The sequence below is a fragment of the Nicotiana tabacum genome, chromosome 20 (genome assembly GCF_000715075.1).
Source record: "Nicotiana tabacum cultivar K326 chromosome 20, ASM71507v2, whole genome shotgun sequence".
NCBI lineage: Eukaryota > Viridiplantae > Streptophyta > Magnoliopsida > Solanales > Solanaceae > Nicotiana > Nicotiana tabacum.
In genome coordinates, this window is record NC_134099.1 from 96,699,404 (window position 1) to 96,709,468 (window position 10,065).

Below are 10,065 nucleotides of genomic sequence, written 5' to 3' on the forward strand. Positions count from 1 at the left end.
TTACTCCGTGCAGGGCAGAATAAAAATATACTATTGTGTGTACATATTTTTTCACAATCATACTATAGAAAATAAAAATTATATACTATGATACTGAAAAATATACTATTGTTTGTTAATATAGCTGTTTACCTCGAAAAATGGGGCAATAATTAAATGTAATTTGTGATTTTAAAGATATGTGATTTATTCTAATACTAGTGAATATACAAGTAATATTAAGTTTAAATAAGAAGAATTGATGAACCAAACCAGTATCGCTATAACAATGAGGACCTCGAGCTTGACTTTCTTGGGGGCCTCGAGGTCAGCTAAGAACAATGTAGTATGAATATAAAGGAAAAGCAATAAAGCTGAAGAACACTTGCTGAGCACGTTAAACAAGAAAAGCAGAATAGAGTATTCGATTGCAATTAATAATGTGAGATGATGCTTACAAAATGATTACGGTCCCCTATATATAGGAGGAGAAAACCCCAATGTAGTACATTCCTAATTGAAGTAAGAATTCTATTGGTATAGGTGTATAACAACCTAGTACGGATCTGTACCATTTCGTACAAATCTTATCCTTTAATTTATGCCTTGATCCACATGTCCTTGAGAAATTCCCGCTCTTTCTTGAGTACCCTCGAGAATGTACTGCCCTCGATGTAGGTCGTGTCAGGCCCTCGATCTGCTTTCTCGAGGTGTGTATCCTTCAGCCGGGTCCGACCCCCACTTCGATCGCCCGGATTCGGACTCATAGCCCAATTTAAGACTTCAAAATCAAGCTTCTTGACCGTATACAGATAGTCCCCGCGTTTCTTAAAATAAAATGATAAGAAATAATTTGAACCTCGATTTTCTTGAGCCTCTCGCGATGACGTCATGCTCGTGACGTAGGCGCTTGAAGTGATCGAAACATCCCGCCGGTCCATATTCCCAAAGCATTGAACGTCCCGCCGGTCCATTTCCCCAAATGCATATACCAGCATTGGTCGGCCACTAGTGCCGTCGAACCGTCACTGGCTTTCTATAAATAGAGGGCTACTTGGCTGAATAAAAACTACACTCATTCCTTCTTCATTAACTTTTAGCCCTTTCCCTTTTCTATCTCTTCCTCTAATCACCTATTTTTATAGTTCAACTTTGTAACCACAAGGTCATATGGCAGCAACTTTACCAGTTACGCCAAGGCTCCCTTTTAAAGCTTTACCCCACTAAGTGGGATTATACTGGGTTGTTGTTGTTGTTGTTGGCTCGAAACAACGAGAGAAGGGCGTCAAATTCTTCCCGTATCAGAAGATACGTGAACTTTACACTGCTGCTCATCTCTCTTAACTTCAACCTGGTGTGGCGCTTCATTCCTTTTGCTTTCCATGGAGTGAGCTGGCACTATCATCTACTAACTTTTGCATCCCACACCGGTACAACGTCTCAAGAAGTGGTTTAAAAATAGTTGTGCTAAAGACCTACACTCGCCAAGTTTTTCACCAGGCCATAATTTTCTCTAAAGAACGAAATGGAGTCCCCGAGGAGGAGGTTCTCGAAGATGCCGCTCTCGAGGATATGCCCCCAAAAGTAGATTAGGTTCTTGGCTTTTTGTTTTTTCTTCTTTGTTTCTGTGTAAGGGCCCCTCGTGGGCTTTGTAAATATCTTTTGTCAATATAAAGAATTTCTCTATTTCATCTTCGATTCGTGTTGAATTCCATTCTGCCTCCGTTTGTGAAAAATCTGAGTGTATAACTCTAATGATTAGTCCGAATATTGGACCCAGAATATAATAAACCCTTAGATTTTTAATCGATCAATATAATACCTCTTAAGGTTCTTTGTTAATCCTTGAGCTAAGCTTAAATTGACTTGATGCGAGCTCGGGACACCAGGACTCCTGAGTCCAAGTGGAGTGAGAGCAAGGTCTTGAATTTGAAATAAAGTTTGCTCTTTAGGCTTCGTAGATAGTCCCCGAGTGAGAATTTTCTCGAACTTGGGTAGCCCTTGGGCTTAGCAGTCGAGGAAGTACTTGCTCGAACTTGAAATAAAGTTTGCCCTTAGGCTTCATAAGTAGTCCCCGAGTGAGAATTTCCTCGAACTCGGGTAGCCCTTGGGCTTAATAGTCGAGTGAATACTTGCTCGAACTCGAAATAAATTTAGCCCTTAGGCTTCATAGATAGTCCTTGAGTGAGAATTTTCTCGAACTCGGGCGGCCATTATGATTTTTGACGAATTATTCCTTGATGCCCTGGTCCTGACGCAAATATCACAACGTCAGCGGTTGAAGCGACTGAAAAGTTGTTTTTGTGCGATTCCCAAAGTCATTAATTGGAGGCGGCTGACGGACAGCTTTTTGGCTTCCTCAGCACGCTTAAGTGACCTTTATAAATAGACAGATTCCACAACCTTCCAAACTTTATTCCCATATTGTTTTCAAAGTCTCATTACCCTTTTTTCAATCTCCTTGAGCTTTCCCTTCTCTTCACTATCAACACTCTTCACTTTCTTGGATCTTCCATATTACGATGGCTAAAACCTCCAAACCGGTTTCCCAAAAGGAAAAGGCTTCATCATCTTCTCGATCGGCCAAAGGTAAACAAGTAGTGCCCTTTCATATCAAGGAGTGTATTCCCCCACCGTGTAAAATAACATCCGATTTTAAAATTGAGAAACCTGTTTCGACACCCGACCGTGCGAGCCCATGTTTCGATATGTTTGTCTGGTGACCAAGCCCGAGCTCAATAAAGTAAAAGAAGATTGTAAATAGGACAATAAAGAAATAGTGATTCCTTCCTCCGAGGAGGACATCACCACGTATAAAGCGGGGTACCTGAGCGTATACACCTACCCATTTATGTTGGGTCCTGTGATTCCGGTTCAGGGTCCCATAGAACTAGTTATTCTTGACTTTTGCCAATGATATCGAGTGACGCTCGGCTAGATCTACCTCTTCTTCTGGCGAATCGTTTACTTAATCAGGTTTTTTTTAGCCAAATTGAGGGGATGCCCTTTACCCTCGATCATCTGATCAGATTGTACAGTCCCCGACTATATCGTGGGGGCTTGATAAAATTGCAACGCCAATCCTTAAAATCTCTATTTGCTAGTATCTATGAGGACAAAGACCGTGGGTGGATGAGCCGGTTTGTCCGAGTCAGGACCTTCGATCTAATTCTTGTCGATTGGATGTCATTCCCCGAGGAGTGGAATATGAAACGTGAGTACGCAGCAAGTTTATACTTTTCTTTTCCATGGCTTTATATATTTCATCGGTCTAACCCCTTTTACGATGGTGCAACTGCTGCTTGGTTTCCTGGTAGGGGTCCCGGACCTCGAGGGCTGGGTCCGAAAACTGGCCTCCGCCTCCTGTTACTCGGAGAGTTGTTGGCGAGATCTAGCCAAGGGTCAATGGGAGGCCAAAAACCATGGTGAGCTTGCTTGTTTTTATTCTTGTGCTTCTGCTATGGGATACTGACCTCAGTTTTATGTAGGTCTTGGAGACACCATTGATTTGCGGCCGGCCCCGACTGATGAAGTGGAGGTTTCGAAGCCTTCCAAAGAAACAAAAAGAAGAAGAGAGTCATCTGAAAAACCCCCGAAGCCAAAGAAGAGCGTGGCTCGAAGGCCTAAGGCCAATACATCGGCCTTATCTCCAGAAACGGCCCAACACCTTCGGGAGCAAGAGAAAGAAGAAGATGATGACTTCCTGCTGGTAACTCGTGAAAAAAAAATGTCGATGTTCCGAAGCCCATCGAGCCGGTGGCAGTTGATGTGGCTCAATCCATAGCTGAAGAAATTTCCAAGGGGAGTTCAAACAAAGTCCCCAAAACATCATCCAGAAAGAAAGCACCTCGCCTAGGAGATCATTTGGAGGGCGAAGCCAAATAACCTGACCCCGAGCCTCTTCAGATAAGAGAAAATGCCTGAATGGATCACTTGGGGTGATCAATGTGGATGATTCGCCTCCTGGTCTCGAGTTCTCAGAGGGACAAATCTGAGATGCCCGCAATATGAGGTCTTCTAAAGTGGAAGTAAGCCACGAAGGACATGATATCTTTCGAGAATGTCTCATAGGGCTTGTCATACCTCCTTTTTCACCCGCGCCGCCTCAAAAGGTCGCGGAAGGGAATTTTTTCCAATTAAAGGACAATCGAAACGGGATTTATTTATTTATTTCAGAGTCGCCACTTGGGAGATTTAGGGTGTCCCAAGTCACCAATTTTAATCCCGAATCGAGGAAAAGAATGACTCTGTATTACAGTCCGCGAACCAGAAATCCGGATAATGAATTCTGTTAACCGGGGAGAAGGTGTTAGGCATTCCCGAGTTTCGTGGTTCTAGCACGGTTGCTCAACTGTTATATTCGGCTTGATTATCTGATATAATACATATTATAAATTTATGTGCAAATTTTATCCTTTAACCGCTTTTATTATTTTTTATTTATTGTTATTATTTTACGGAGAATTGCAACATTGTGAAAACGTATTTCAAACCACGTCGCAATCAATGCACCCGTGGTTATCGACACATTTCGACTCCGTTGAGATTTGGATTTGGGTTACATAAATGCACACCCATATTTAAGAAAATAATTTGTTAAAGACGCACCTGGAGCGACTAGCGTATTGTTGTTTTGGGAAAGGCCGTAAAATTTCACTAGACGGACAACTCCGATGTTCTAAATAATTAATGCATACATTTATGAGGGCCCCGCAATCTACATATTTTACTAGGCGAGGCTCGTCTCATTTATTTTAAATGGACAAATCTTAAAGCGACTACATTTTTCTATTAAAATTAGTCTCTAAAATAAAGAAAGAAAATCCTAATTAATTAAGAGCTTTTTTTATTTATTTATTTATTTAAGAAAGCATGGCATACTAATTGCTAGATTAATACAAATATTGATGAAAAGGAATTTTACTCAAAATGTCGAAATTATAAATAAAATAAAAATTCGACAACTAATATTCAAAAGAATCAAATATAGCTAGATTAAAACTCGTATTGTTATAAAAAAAAAACTATTGAGATTAATTATTCACAACCATTTGAAACTATATTTAACCATAATTACTAATGCTTATTAGAAAGTTTATTAAACTTAAATGTTCTTCTAATCTTGTTTGAACTCAAATCGTGCCTTAATGCCTAATTTACGAAATTTAGTTTAAATTCATACCTTAGCTAAATTTAGCTACTTGTTCACGATTAACCTACTATTGATAATCTTAAAACTTTCATAACTAGTGAATTAACCCGTTTTACCAAACTGATTCATTACAGACTAACTTATGTTATTTTCTCTTATTCCAATTATTATTCAGTAATACATGAAATAGCCTAAATACAATCAATAAAAGGAACAAAGAAAAGCGACATTAAAACTTCAAAATTCAATTCTTCATATGTATTCATGCTTCCACATTATTAGCTTGCAACAGCTAGTATTACAGTCGTGTATCTGATATTGGAAGCAAAAGAAAAGGGAGATAAATAGAAATTCAGTAGCATACAACAACAGCAACCCCAGCAACCAGTAACAACCAACAACGAAAACCAGTGACCGATTTTAAAATCAAGATAAAAATCCAGAAACACCGACAACAATCAACGGACAGAAGCCAAAGGAATCTTTTCAGATTTGAAAGACTAATTAATGTTCAACCCTTAATTTCTGAATCCGTATATCAGAATATTTAGATTGTATATCAGGTGTATACTACTCTCTCTTTTGATTTCCAGAATGTTTTTCTTTTTATTTTCTGAAGTCTTAATATTTTCGGAATTTTTTCTCTCTTAAATATTCAGCTCCTTTTTTTTCCTCTCTCTATCTTCTTTTTATATTCTTCCTTCTTTTTCTCTTTTTTTCTTTTTTATCTCTTCTCCCCTTCCTCAAAAATCTGATCAAGTCCCCCATTTATTACCATATTTCAGCATTTTTAAACATAAAACCCACTATCTTCCCACTCATCCCCCTTTTAATCTCACTACCTAATGTTTTGTCCCCCACTACATTAAACAAATATATCAACTCCACCCCATTACATCTTGTCCCCCATGCTTAACATAAAGAATTACATTATTCCCCCACTAATTTATGTCTTGCCCCCATTATATTAAACAATTATATCAAATGTTCAATTCCGAAAATACCCCTCCGACCTTACTGCAATTACCATTTTACCCCTGAACGTACTGCAATTTACCAAACTACCCCCATCAGCTATAACCAATTCACCTAATCAATTTCAACCAAAATACAGCAAATATGACCAATTTCTAAACAAATTTCAACAACAAATTCAAACTAAATGATGAACAACAAAGAAACAACTAAAATTATTTTGATTGAACAATATTTTTAACAACAAACAAACCTACTTTCAGATTCAACAACAACAACAACAAACAAGTATATTCAGATTTCTAAATTCAATAATCATTTGAACTTAAAATTAAATCTAACGACATTACAACCAACAATTTCTATATTAAAACTAAACAAGATCATGAAACAAACTGAAGAAATAATCAAAAATGATAATCAACAAACAAGAAGATCAAACTTATACTAATTTCGGGTTCAAGAACAATCTAACAAAGTATGGACATAAATGAAAAGATTCAACAACAATAACAAGCAAGTTTTATTCAAATTCGAATTAAACTCGAATTAAGCTTAAACAAAACAAATAAACATATTCAAATCACTAAACTTCAAATAATCAATTGATCTTTTAAAATTAAATCCAACAAAATTATAACAAAGATATATTGAATCAAAAAATTAAAAACCAAATCATAACTTCACATTAAATCACTGAATTAAAAACGAACTTCAAACAAAATGAACACGAATTAAATCTATATTAAACAACAAACAACGGATTCAAATGATTTAAACAACATTAACAATTTCTGAAAAAAATATATAACAGCACATGAAACAAACTGAAAAAATAATTAATTAAACTTCAATTTGAATCTAATGACATTAAACTAACTATTTCACATGAACAAACTGAAAATTAACAAAACAATGAACACGAACAAAATAAAAATCAAACATTTACCGATTTTAGATTCGAGAATATCAAAAACAAAATACGGATAAAAATGAAACTCAAACCCACTAACCGGATTGAAACCACGAACAACGACTGACCAACGATGAACTCGAATTGTGTATGAACTGTTTTGACGACCCCAACCAAAACTCGAACAAACGATGACGCCACTGTGGATACAGCAACAGCGACGCTACTGGACGAAGGCAGCCCTGGACGTTTGGACGTGATGCCGAAAAACAAAAGTGAAGTAGCGGGCAGCAGCAATGAGCTAGAAGTGACTGCGTCGCGGATGAAGCAACAGCCATGGCTGGAAATAGCTGCGTCGCGGATGGAGCAGCAGCCATGGCTATGGAGCTCGATGGACTGGTTTATGGCGGATGGGAGAAGGCAGCAACTGTGGTGGTTTGGACATGACGACGATGGTCGTTTGGAGCTGGGTGTTCATGGTGCGATGAAGAAGATGAAGCAGCAGCGACGGGGCTGGTCGTTTATGGTGCAACGAAAAAGGGAGGTCGTGGGTGTTGAGGGCTGGAACTTTGACATGGCTATGTCGCTTGTGTGAAGAAGAAGCAGCAGCCATGGTTGTGTGTGTGCGTGTGTGGTCGCGAGGGGGGTGGTCGTGAAGGTGATGGCAACCGGGCAGCCATGGATGGCTTGTTTGGAGCTTGAAGAAGAAGAAAGAAAAAGAGGGGGGGTGGCGGATGGGGTAGTGTTTTAGGTTTAGGGTTTTTTGTTTGTTTTGTTTTGTGAAATGTAAGATAGGGGGGGTATTGGGTATTTGGGTTATGGACTGGGTCGACCCGATTTGAAATGGATCGGGTCATGGAGGAATGTTGGGTATATTTGGGCCTGTGGTTCAAAATTGAAGAAGAGGCCTAATTCCGATTTTCTTTTATATTTTTGTTTTCTTTTCTTCTTTTATTTTTCTAAAACTAAATTCTAAAAATCCTTAAATTATCATATGGAACTAAATTAATTTATAAAAGCGCAAATTAACTCCCAATAACAATTAACACACAATTAAGTAATAATTAAGCATGAAATGTACAATTGGACATTAAATGCTAAAAAATGCAAAAGATGCCTATTTTTGTGATTTTCATTTTTTTGTAAAACAAACTTAATTACCAACAATTGTAGGATTAAATCCTAAATGCAAATGCGACAATCCTAAATGCAAATGCGACATATTTTTGTATTTTTTATTAATTTAACAAATAAACATGCGCAAACAAAAATACAAATAATTATACAAAAATACCACAAAAATTCAAAAATTGCACACCAAGGAAAAAATCGTTTTATTTTGAATTTTTTGGGAGTAATTCTTTCATAGGGCAAAAATCACGTGCTTACAGCTGCCCCTCTTTGCCCGAAGACACGAAGGGTTTTCGTGCAAAGATAAAGTGAGCGATTTTTGCCCATCCGAGTACTCCGTGTGAAGCATTTTTTTTGAAAAAGATTTAACCGAACCTTTGCTTCAAAGGTTTCCTACATATCCTTGGCTAAAGGGGAATTAGGTTAATGTAGTTCGGGAAGTTTTGGTAGCTGGGACTACCGTGGGACTGCAATGTTACTATTGTTGCATGCTGTTATCACTGCTTACCGATCTCCTTGTTACACCGTGTTTAAAAGAAAACAAGAAGTTAGGCTAGACTACGGATTACAAGATCCCATCTATCTTCCATTTGTTCTTGATGCCTTGCTTTCTTGTCGGCTTGCGTCGATTCCAGTGCTTCTTTCTTCCGAGAACTGACGGGGGTGACACCGACCTTTTGCTACTCTGAATACCAATTCTCACTGTCTGGTTCGGTCCGCTGGAGATATGGCTTTCTTAATTAAGCTTTGTTATGCTGGGCATAATTCAATGTTCACATGCCGCTTATTTCAAGTCCCTTTTGACTCATGCGTTTGATTTTGCGCTGGGATCTCTTGTTGCAACCTTCCGCTTTCCGGTGCTGGGGATTTTTATTGTTTCCCGCTGGGGATTCCTGTTAGATTCTTCTACTTTACTGACTTGCAATGTATTCCTCTATTTTATGGGTGGGCTCCCAACTTCAACCAACAACTTTGAAAATAAATTCGCCATTCCTTTCTTCAGGCGGGCTCCTGACTTCATCAACAACTTTGAAAAATAAAATGCCTTTCCTTTCTTCAGGCGGGCTCGTGACCTCAACAACAACTTTGAAAATAAAGCGTCATTCCTTTCTTCAAGCGGACTCCTGACTTCAACAACAACTTTGAAAATAAAATGTCATTCCTTTCTTTAGGCTGGCGTGATTTCAACAACTTTTAAAAAATAAAACGCCTTTCCTCTCTTCAGGCGGGCTCCTGACCTCAACAACAACTTTGAAAATAAAATGCCATTCCTTTCTTTAGGCTGGCGAGATTTCAACAACTTTTAAAAATAAAACGCCTTTCCTCTCTTCAGGCGGGCTCCTGACTTCAACAACAACTTTGAAAATAAAATGTCATTCCTTTCTTTAGGCTGGCGAGATTTTTACAACTTTTAAAAATAAAATGCCTTTCCTTTCTTCAGGCGGGCTCCTGACCTCAACAACAACTTTGAAAATAAAATGTCATTCCTTTCTTTAGGCTGGCGAGATTTCAACAACTTTTATAAATAAAACGCATTTCCTTTCTTCAGGCGGGCACCTGACTTCAACAAAACTTTGAAAATAAAATGTCATTCCTTTCTTTAGGCTATCGAGATTTCAACAACTTTTAAAAATAAAACGCCTTTCCTTTCTTCAGGCGGGCACCTGACTTCAACAATACTTTGAAAATAAAATGCCATTCCTTTCTTTAGGCTGGCGAGATTTCAACAACTTTTAAAAATAAAACGCCTTTCCTTTCTTCAGGCGGGCACCTGACTTCAACAACAACTTTGAAAATAAAATGCCATTCCTTTCTTTAGGCTGGCGAGATTTCAACAACTTTTAAAAATAAAACGTCTTTCCTTTCTTCAGGCGGGCTCCTGACCTCAACAACAACTTTGAAAATAAAATGTCTT